Raw genomic sequence first — 11,213 nt, forward strand, 5'->3', positions numbered from 1 at the left:
TCCGTTGATCTTCTTCAATTCATCCGATCCGACGGCCGAAAATTAAAAAGGTGTGTGAGAAGTAAAATGGGGTGTGTGGATATCACACCCCTTTCTTAAAACCCAGGCGCTGCTCAACCGAGATGTTGTTGCTACGTGATGATGAGTTTGTCGCTGTTGAAAGTGGTGTTATGTTGTCCGGTGCGCTGATTGTAGCTGTTTAGAGGTTTTGGTTGTAATGTTAGAACCTTATATTAGTTTTTTGGATGAGAAAAATACATGAGGGACAAATTTTAGTCAAATTAGTTGTTTGCATTACGTTTTGAGAAACTCAAGTAATTCTATATAGGTGGGATTTAGAAATCCGCACTTTTTGTTGTACATAGGCTCCCAATTTCTGGGCAAAGGAAAGCAGGAAGAGAACACCAATGGTGATGACGATGGAGAATCCCTTCTTTGCGGGGGAAATCGACGGTTCATGTGCAGCATTCAGCACAGTTTATAAGAGGAGAGGTCAAAATGCAAAACGAATGACATGAGGATTTGTTTAATTTTATCATGTTTTGTACTGAAGTAAAACTCCCTTCCCATCTCACATAAGTTTTAAATGTTGATTAGTATAGAATCTGGATCCTCTTTGTGAGGATCCTGGGAATTTGTAAATCATGTCTGTTCATCGCACATTATGCGATCAAAAATTATTTTAAACATTTTTATTTAAAATTAAACATAAATAGTACATGACAAAAACTGACCGCACGATATACGATGAACGGATACAATTCACGGATCCTTAGGATCCTCACCAAAAGAATCATGAGATGATCTTGTTGGATTAGTAAATACTAGATATAATACCCGCGCATTGCTGCGGGATTAGAAACCGTATAAAAAAAATGTTCCAAAGCTATAAAAAATTGTTACACTATAACATCCAAAGAGTATAAATTGGGCGAATGAGGCTGTTGGAATTCTTTGAACCACTGTATGAATGAGGCTCTTGGAATTCTTTGTACCACTGTATGAACAGCATGATCTGTAAGTGGTTGATTGTGTAACAAAAGTTAATAAAAGTGAGTGTAAGAGTATCATATAAGAAACTATATTTTTGGGACAAGTTTATGAAAAATTGTAGTGTTATGGTACACTCAATTATGGTTTCAAAACGAATAAAAAATGCAAGACAGAATAGATACATAGAGAAGTAAAAACTACAAAGTTTGAAAGACATGAGTGATTATGTCTTAGAAGATTTATACTTTCTAGGTTGGCCGGAAAATCTTTTTATGCAGAAAATTTGATTGATATAAGTTTGTATACAAAAGATGATATAGATTCTTTTATTTTTTTTATCTGAATGGAAAAAAAATTTAGATCAGACATTTTATTTAGGTAGTTTTTGTGGTTTTCAATTGATAGGTGTAGTTATATACAAAAAACATAAAACAGCAGAATATAAATTGACAGGAGCAATTTAGACTTTTACATATTTATCTGTAGTTTACCAGCAAAATGTAAAATAGCAGTATACAAATTGACAGGAGCATCAAATTATTGAGAAACTTGAGTTAGGAGTTGTTAAAATTGATTTTCATTTGTACAATTTAAACTTTGACATATTTATCTGTACTTTACCAATTGTTAAAGACTCTGTTAAGATAACAATTGGTATCCGGTAGTTGCTAAGCTAGTAACATAATGCATTCCATTAGGTAAAAAAATGATATGCAACTTTAACTCACCATGCTAAAGAAGCTTTGTATTCATCAAAAGCATTGCAACAGCAAGTCCTGGCAATTATAAAAATTCATCCAGTTAAGAGACAGAAAGTAACAGTTGTGGGTAGATGAATGTGCAATAAAAAATCTAAGATATACTTGGCAAATTCACCATTCCATTACAATTTCATAAAAATTAAAAAAAAAAAAGGATCAAATTTTGATTTAAACAAAACAATCCCATTTGATTAGCTTTTAAAAATTTCTGAGTTGCAGTAAGGATTTTACCGTAGTTGAATCCAATCAAAGTGGGACCAATCATTATTCATTTAATCAGTCATGTATATTGGAATTCACATTCAATTCATGCATTTTGGAAGTCAGGTCATTTTGGAACACAATCAACTATGATCAAATTGATTTCGATACCAAAAGAGAAAATTGCAAAAATATACAAATGGAGAATAGTAAAGTTGCACATACCTGTTTTTGACACAAAGCTGAATAAGTGGATTGAAAATAGAAATTAGTCTAAATTAATCTATGTTGATGTTTGCAGTTTCACCAGCATAAGTAAGCCCAAGAACAGTTTCTAGACAAAATGAGAATGAAGCAATTATAATTAGTAAAAATTTGTCGATAAACATGGGTTAACTTATTGCAGGAACATATTAAGGCAGTGAAATTACAAATTGATGCACTATCTGTAAAAGGAAATGAGATGATGTGCAAAGATTAGAAAAGGATGTTAAAAAGTTCAAATTACACCCGACAACAACAACAACAACAACAACAAAGCCTTTTCCCACTAAGTGGGGTCGGCTATATGAATCCTAGAACGCCATTGCGCTCGGTTTTGTGTCATGTCCTCCGTTAGAACCAAGTACTCTAAGTCTTTTCTTAGAGTCTCTTCCAAAGTTTTCCTAGGTCTTCCTCTACCCCTTTGGCCCTGAACCTCTGTCCCGTAGTCACATCTTCGAACCGGAGCGTCAGTAGGCCTTCTTTGCACATGTCCAAATCACCGGAACCGATTTTCTCTCATCTTTCCTTCAATTTCGGCCACTCCTACTTTACCTCGAATATCCTCATTTCCAATCTTATCATTTCTTGTGTGCCCACACATCCCACGAAGCATCCTCGTCTCCGCCACACCCATTTTGTGTACGTGTTGATGCTTCACCGCCCAACATTCTGTGCCATACAACATCGCTGGCCTTATTGCCGTCCTATAAAATTTTCCCTTGAGCTTCAGTGGCCTACGACGGTCACACAACCCGCCGGATGCACTCTTACACTTCATCTATCCAACTTCTATTCTATGGTTGAGATCTCTCTCTAATTCTCCGTTCTCTTGCACGATATATCCTAGGTAGCGAAAACGGTCGCTTTTTGTGATCTTCGCTAGATTGCTCCGATCATTAGTGTGGATAAGTATATAAATGGATATAGATAGGAAAGCAAACACAAGATGTACGTGGTTCACCCAGATTGGCTACGTCCACGGAATAGAGGAGTTCTCATTAATTGTGAAGGGTTTACACAAGTACATAGGTTCAAGCTTTCCTTTAGTGAGTACAGGTGAATGATTTAGTACAAATGACATTAGGAAATATTGTGGGAGAATGATCTCGTAATCACGAAACTTCTAAGTATCGGAATGTGGTATCGTCTTGACTTGCCTTATCTGTCTCATAGGTAGATGTGGCATCTTCTCTGGAAGTACTCTTCCTCCATCCAGGGGTGGTATCTTTAACTGGTGGAGATGCACAAGGTAATGTATCAATTTCACTTGAAGCTTACTTGTAGTTTCAGGCTTGGTCAAGCGCGATACAAACCATGTAGTAGGAGTCCCTCAAGTTGCCGAGCTAGGGGATTTGCTGAAAGAGGTGACAGACAAGGTAAGCAATCAGAGCTCCGGCTGATTGTTCACATTCTCCCTATCTTGCAGGCAGCATGAAGGATAAAGAGAAGAAAAATGAGAAGAGATGATATGGGATACTTTTGCTTTTGAAGAAGTAACTTTCCACAGGCTTATTCTTGAACTGAGCTGGAGGGTTTTCTGGTTTCCTCCAGAGTATAAGGCCGACTGAAGAATTTGAGGGTCAAAACAAGTCCATCAAATCTAGAGTACGTTCGACCCTACTGATATGGGATACTTTTGCTTTGACAGAGTAATGGATGTATCGGCACGTGTGCTGTTACGCTTGTCTCCACATGCTTCCTTGTATCCTTCTCACTTGCCCTATCTGTTCCTCAGGCAGATGCGGTATCTTCCCTGGAAGCATAAGATGTTGAAGATGAGTACTCGAGAGCAATGCCAGGTAAGTAAGTTCCAGGCAGTCAGTTCCTGGCTGGAAGCTTGATTCCAAGTGCTGACTGATTGCTCTCTTTCTCCTTGTCTTGCAGGTAAGAACAAGGCCAAAGGAAAAGACAGGGAAAAAGCATGATATGGGATACTCTTGCTTTTAACCCTGATGATATGAGATATTCTTGCTCTAGTATAACTTGTTTGCAGAGGTATTATCGGGGGGAAAGAAAGCTGAATATTTCGAAAGGCTTCGTTGAGAGTGCCCTCTCATATATGAGGAAGGGTTGAGCATTTTTGCAGGTCTGTCTGTCCGTTGGGGATGGAGGTTGACATATATAGGAGTCTCCTTAACAACAAGTAGTAATGCTATTCCTTTACCCTGTCAGAGCACTTTGAAAAAGTGGTCTGTGGTATGTGGAAAGCTGATGTTGCGTGTGAAGATTACAGATAGCTTTATCCAAGGAGATCCGGCTCTTGTAGTTGGGAAAGTGTTGCCTCTTCGGTTTTCAAACAAGCAATCCTATCAGGGATCTGGCTCTCGAGATTCGGAGAACGATGTCTCTTCGATTTTTGAGAAAGTAATCATGTTGGGAGTCTGGCTCTCGAGATTCGGAGGGCGGTGCCTCTTCGATTTTGGAGCAAGCAATCTTGTTGGGAGTGTTTTCTCGAATGTGAGTAAAGGTTGGGCATGTTTGCTAGTCTACCTTGCCACGAAGCACAGAGGTTGACACACAGGGACTTTCCAATTATCCAGCAATGGTACTGTTTCTTTACCCTCTCTTCGATTTTTGAGAAAGTAGTCATGTTGGGAGTCTGGCTCTCGAGATTCGGAGGACGGTGCCTCTTCGATTTTGGAGCAAGCAATCTTGTTGGGAGTGTTTTCTCGAATGTGAGTAAAGGTTGGGCATGTTTGCTAGTCTACCTTGCCACGAAGCACAGAGGTTGACACACAAGGACTTTCCAATTATCCAGCAGTGATACTGTTCCTTTACCCTTGTGGGTAATAATATGGGGTAGCTAGACCTTCAAAATTTATGTGTCTAAACTTTGTTAGTGCTGTTTCTTTGCTATTCTTTTACCCGTCTTGGTCAGAGCGATGTAGTGGAAGCTGCAAGCTTCACGTGCTCAACTTTGGCAGAGAACTTTGGCAAAGTTATCTGTGATACACATGAACTACTATTGCGTGTGGGAAGTGGGTGATTGAACAGTAAGACTCATGTGCTTTCTACTTCACCAGAAGTCTTCGACAGAATGCCCATAATTTCCGCAAAGCTGAGTGTGCGTGTGACAGGTGCTGCCAAGGCTGGAAAAGTAGGTGCCTCTTCGATTTCTGAGATCGGCCCTCGTGGTCTCTGAGCAGCCCAACTTTTGAGAAAGCAAGCGCCTCTTCGATTTCTGAGATCGGCCTTCGTGGTCTTTGAGCAGCCCAACTTTTGAGAAAGAAGACGCCTCTTCGATTTCTGAGATCGACCCTCGTGGTCTCTGAGCAGCCCAGCTTTTGAGAAAGCAAACGCCTCTTCGATTTCTGAGCAGGCGCCTCTTCGATTTCTGAAGCTCCGTCGAGTGCAGATTTTTATAGGGGCTGGCATTAAGTTCCAAAGCACACTTGAATCTCCACCAGTAGAAGCTCCATTCTTACACTTCTAAGATCTTGATTTGTTCGACCTCTTCTCTCTTCAACACCTTTGAAAATGTCTGGCCCCTCCGACCGTCGTTTTGACTTGAACCTTGTTGAAGAGGCAGCCCCGCCTTCTCCAGACAACATATGGCGCCCATCCTTCGTCTCCCCTACTGGTCCTCTTACCGTTGGGGATTCCGTTATGAAGAATGATATGACCACTGCGGTGGTGGCCAGGAACCTTCTCACTCCCAAAGATAACAGACTACTTTCCAAACGATCTGATGAGTTAGCTGTTAAGGATTCTCTGGCTCTCAGTGTTCAGTGTGCAGGTTCTGTGTCTAATATGGCCCAACGCCTATTTGCTCGAACCCGCCAAGTTGAATCATTGGCGGCTGAAGTGATGAGTCTCAAACAGGAGATTAGAGGGCTCAAGCATGAGAATAAACAGTTGCACCGTCTCGCACATGACTATGCTACAAACATGAAGAGGAAGCTGGACCAGATGAAGGAATCTGATGGTCAGGTTTTACTTGATCATCAGAGATTTGTGGGTTTGTTCCAAAGGCATTTATTGCCTTCGTCTTCTGGGGCTGTACCGCGTAATGAAGCTCCAAATGATCAACCTCTGATGCCTCCTCCTTCTAGGGTTCTGTCCAGTACTGAGGCTCCGAATGATCCCCCTCCGGTGCCTTCTCTTTCTGGGGCTCTACCGACTGCTGCGACTTCTCCTAAGCAACCTTTGTGAAGGCTCTCTCTTGTTTGTTTATTTTGACTCATGTATATGTACATATTTGTAGCTTATCGGGGATATCAATAAATAAGTTTTCCTTCATTTCAACGTATTGTGTTAAATACACCAAAGCCTTCTTCGCTATGTTCTTTGAATTTTCTTTTGTTGGAGCTTTGTGAGTGGAGCATGTAGGTTGAGGTAGTGTTCCCTTAATTTCCTGAGTGAGGAAAACTTCTCGGTTGGAGACTTGGAAAATCCAAGTCACTGAGTGGGATCGGCTACATGAATCTTAGAACGCCATTGTGCTCGGTCCTGTGTCATGTCCTTCGTTAGATCCAAGTACTCTAAGTCTTTTCTTAGAGTCTCTTCCAAAGTTTTCCTAGGTCTTCCTCTACCCCTTCGGCCCTGAACCTCTGTCCCATAGTCGCATCTTCTAATCGGAGCGTCAGTAGGCCTTCTTTGCACATGTCCAAACCACCGTAACCGATTTTCTCTCATCTTTCCTTCAATTTCGGCTACTCCTACTTTACCCCGGATATCCTCATTCCTAATCTTATCCTTTCTCGTGTGCCCACACATCCAACGAAGCATCCTCATCTTCGCTACACCCATTTTGTGTACGTGTTGATGCTTCACCGCCCAACATTCTGTGCCATACAGCATCGCCGGCCTTATTGCCGTCCTATAAAATTTTCCCTTGAGCTTCAGTGGCATACGGCGGTCACACAACACGCCGGATGCACTCTTCCACTTCATCCATCCAGCTTGTATTCTATGGTTGAGATCTCCATTTAATTCTCCGTTCTTTTGCAAGATAGATCCTAGGTAACGAAAACGATCGCTCTTTGGTATTTCTTGATCACCGATCCTCACCCCTAACTCGTTTTGGCCTCCATTTGCACTGAACTTGCACTCCATATATTCTGTCTTTGATCGGCTTAGGCGAAGACCTTTAGATTCCAACACTTCTTTCCAAAGGTTAAGCTTTGCATTTACCCCTTCCTGAGTTTCATCTATCAACACTATATCGTCTGCGAAAAGCATACACCAAGGAATATCATCTTGAATATGTCCTGTTAACTCATCCATTACCAACGCAAAAAGGTAAGGACTTAAGGATGAGCCTTGATGTAATCCTACAGTTATGGGAAAGCTTTCAGTTTGTCCTTCATGAGTTCTTACGGCAGTCTTTGCTCCTTCATACATATCCTTTATAGCTTGGATATATGCTACTCGTACTCCTTTCTTCTCTAAAATCCTCCAAAGAATGTCTCTTGGGACCCTATCGTACGCTTTCTCCAATAGAAAGCGAAGATTGTAATCAAATTTGGTGAGCTTAACTCAACCAAATTAAACAGTGAGATACAAAATGTATTTAAAAGCTTAGAATATGCTACAAAAAGACACTTAAGCAGAATTTAGTTAAATGGTTTTAATAAAAATAGCAGACGAAATTATCTGAAGAGTAACATTGTCAATTAGCAATTAATTTCATAGGATTTTCATTGTACAAATGAAATAAAAGAGCATATAAAGATGGATCAAATATATTTGATTTGGTGTTTCTGTATAACACAGAGATGTAATTTGCTGAATTATTTCAGCTTCCATCATTTGGAGAAATAATCATCATTTCCATTTTGTTCTCTTAAGAGGAATCAACTGTTACCAATTTATAGCCAAATACTTTCTTCTTTTAACCTGCTCTAAACACATGGCTAATCACTCGACTGTTCATTGAGAGGTTTAAGATGGTCGTCAAAAAGTATAAACAAAGACACTCACACCAAAGGTATACTTCGTCCACATGTTTTAACTAAGTCAAATAACACCTCAAGAGTAGGGGAATTGTTAAACCTAACTAATTAGTAATGGAAATGATATATGGATAGATTTAACAATTTCTCTATTTCCTTGGTGTTCTTTGGTTGAATGAAGACATGTGGAGAGGGTATATCTCTGGTGGGGACGTCCTAAGTAATACTTTTGGACGTCCAACATAACCCCTTAGTAATACTTTTGGACGTCTAACATAACCCCTTAGCGGGCAAGCAAGCAATAGTCATGTATTCATACCAGGTGAAAAGAAGATAGTCTTTATCTATATTGGCAACAGCTAATTCCCCTGAAGAAAAACGTTAGTAGAGATTGAATTTAAATGCAAAACGTTAATAAAAGAAAGCTAATAAAGTCAGAATTTTTCCACATACCACTGAATCCTTGCGTTGCAGTTTAAGATATAGGATCTGTGGTATAGCCAATAATTATTTTATGTTTGTTCCTCTCTATCATCGCAGTTTCTTGTACAGTATTTACAAATTTACACAGAAACAAAAAATTACTATTATTTTGATATATATGGAAGTCAGATGAGGAAACATTAAAAACACGAACGTCTAAACAAAATTAAATGTAAATGGAATATAAATTTTTTTCCTTACCAAAGTAGGGAGCGGAAACGTGTCGATACTTGTGATTGGTTCTTTGATCAACCCTTCTTGATACCTTATTGCACACCTAAACATTAATTATGTACACTTGATTTATTAAACTGGGTAGATAAAAGAGATAAAACAAATATTTTTCAGATTTTACTATAGTTAAGAGAAGTATGTTATTTCAAAACGATCAATTTATTTTGAATTAAATACGATTGATATGTATCATGAAGATTAAAAAATGATCAATGCAAGAATTTCCAAAAATTTATCAAGCTGGACTAAAATTTATTTATTTTTTATGTAAGCGAAGTGAAAAAAGAACAGTTGCAACGAAATTAAACTAAGTTTGTAACATGTAAGCATAACCAATTTTGATTTTATATAAACCTATCTAACCTTTGTTTCCAACATGGACTAAACGTTGTATTCTGTCTTGCCCTTGCAGTGAATGCACTGTTAATTATGCATACATTAAAAACGCATGTTTATAATGGTTAGCAGTGATTTGCGAACTATAGTCAAACACTATACGGTTGCTTCAATTGTATCCAACAAATATAAAAACATTTAAAAATGGGTTAATTAAACTAACAATTTGATTCTAAATTTGTAAGACATCTTTAAATAGTATATTTATGGTATAGTTGTTTACATTGTTTTCTCCATTCCCTATTAAAAATTTTAAACCTTTTTATGTCACTCTAGATAAAGCAACATATAATCAACTATGGGTAAAAACAGGCTTAGGAAGATATAACCCAACTTGTTTTAAAATTGTCCTTGACTTTTGTTAATAGTCATTGCATAACATGGTCTGATTCGGAATCGGCACATTTTAAAAATAAAAGGCCATTTACTTTCAGTTGCTGTAAAAGTGGTTCTTGGTATGAAAAATTTGTGGCCAATATTGTTCCTGGCAAGTATTTTAGTTTAATCTCCTATTTAATCAGCCTGTAAAGCTTTTTTAAAAATTTTGCTTTACCAATATTTCTTCAATCAGATACATTTTCTATTGAAGCTTAGTTGAATATAAGAAAATAAATAGGTACACATTATTTCCATACACACTATACGATGTGTATAATCAACAGCTTCAACTAATCTGTAGAGTTGTTGGAGATGCTTATCAGGCTACCCTAAAAATGGACAATTTAAGCAAAGAAAGACTTCCGCACAAAATTTAACAAATATAGACCCATCCAAACCACTCAAACACAATCTAGTCTAATAAGCGCCTATTTTCATCTTCACAAGTAACTTCAGTAAGTTTGTGGAGGCTTAAAAATTAGTGTTATCATACCATCATGCATGAAAAGATCATAAGCAATAATCTAATAACTATAGTTGCACTTCTCCCTATAGTTTAACAGGTTTATGTGATATAATCTTCCAAAGTTACCTTCCAATTTGAATTAATCAAAATAATTCAGTAACATTAATCAATGACACACCACAAAATTGCAAACAGTAATCAGTCTGCTTAATTGAAAAGCAAGAGGTGAAAATTTCAGAAAGGAAACAAATAATCCTAACAGTTAAGAAATGTAGAAACATTAAACCATGACACAACCTTATATTATTTGGTAAGTCAACTATATATCATCCATATAATATTTGAAAAACTTTTCAAAATTATCACAAAAAAGTAGAACACAAATGTTTCCACGTCAAACTATCAATTTTCACCACAAATCCGAGAAAATAACACATATTAAACAAAGCATACTAATTATATCTTCCACATGATCAAATTATACAATCGGGTACTTTTAATTTCAATTCTATAAAAAACTTAAAAATCACAATTAAAATTAATGTTTTTCTCTCTTCCTCTCCCTGTTCGTGTTCCCTTTGTAGGATTAAAGCCAATAACACAAAGCTTCCCAAATATGCAGTTATTTTTCTCATCTCTTCCCAAAAATTACACATGCACTTTAATCCAACAATTATAAATGCATGTTCAACTTGGGAAAAAACAGGAGGACAAAAATCATACCCAAAAAGTACCAGCACCGTCCCAGCAGCTGTCAAATCTCATATTCATCAACTGAGAAAGCAAAACGCAGAATACCGTTTTAGCCTGGCCTGAAATCCCTAACAAAACAACACAACTCACCGCAAAACCAAACCGTTAGGGTTTGGTCCAAATTAACAAAAATCCAAAACAAAAATACTCTCATACAGTTGTTATAAAATATACCTGAGATCTGAACACATGCCGCGCCCAGAGTGGGCTAAAAATTCGAAAAAAATCGGGCGACAACTCCGGAATCCCAGACGGAAAAGAAGACAAATACTGTGAAATCTTAGCCTGCCGATTGCAGATTAAGGAATTCTAGAAACCAATTTTATAAGTATCCACCCAAAAAATCACAACCCTAGGGTTACAGAGATGCACAACGCCCCTCAAAACAGG

General features: G+C 37.9%; 1 long non-coding RNA gene and 1 other non-coding gene across 4 annotated transcripts; both read right to left on the reverse strand.

Moving 5' to 3' along the window:
- Nucleotides 1-806: 806 nt before the first annotated feature.
- LOC139193691 (uncharacterized) lies at nucleotides 807-11,213 on the reverse strand. 3 transcript variants are annotated; one of them, XR_011578086.1, is made up of 6 exons: nucleotides 10,998-11,213; nucleotides 10,794-10,882; nucleotides 8,798-8,873; nucleotides 8,567-8,656; nucleotides 1,722-1,769; nucleotides 807-1,015 (listed from the first exon to the last, which is right to left on the reverse strand). It is a non-coding gene; the product is annotated as an uncharacterized lncRNA (long non-coding RNA). The 3 variants fall into 3 exon arrangements; XR_011578084.1 differs by having other exon boundaries at nucleotides 10,794-10,891; XR_011578085.1 differs by having other exon boundaries at nucleotides 10,794-10,908; nucleotides 10,998-11,192.
- LOC139193925 (small nucleolar RNA Z103) lies at nucleotides 7,893-7,995 on the reverse strand. Its single transcript, XR_011578468.1, has one exon. It is a non-coding gene; the product is annotated as a small nucleolar RNA Z103 (small nucleolar RNA).

Source organism: Malus domestica, chromosome 17 (assembly GCF_042453785.1).
Source record: "Malus domestica chromosome 17, GDT2T_hap1".
NCBI classification, from domain to species: domain Eukaryota; kingdom Viridiplantae; phylum Streptophyta; class Magnoliopsida; order Rosales; family Rosaceae; genus Malus; species Malus domestica.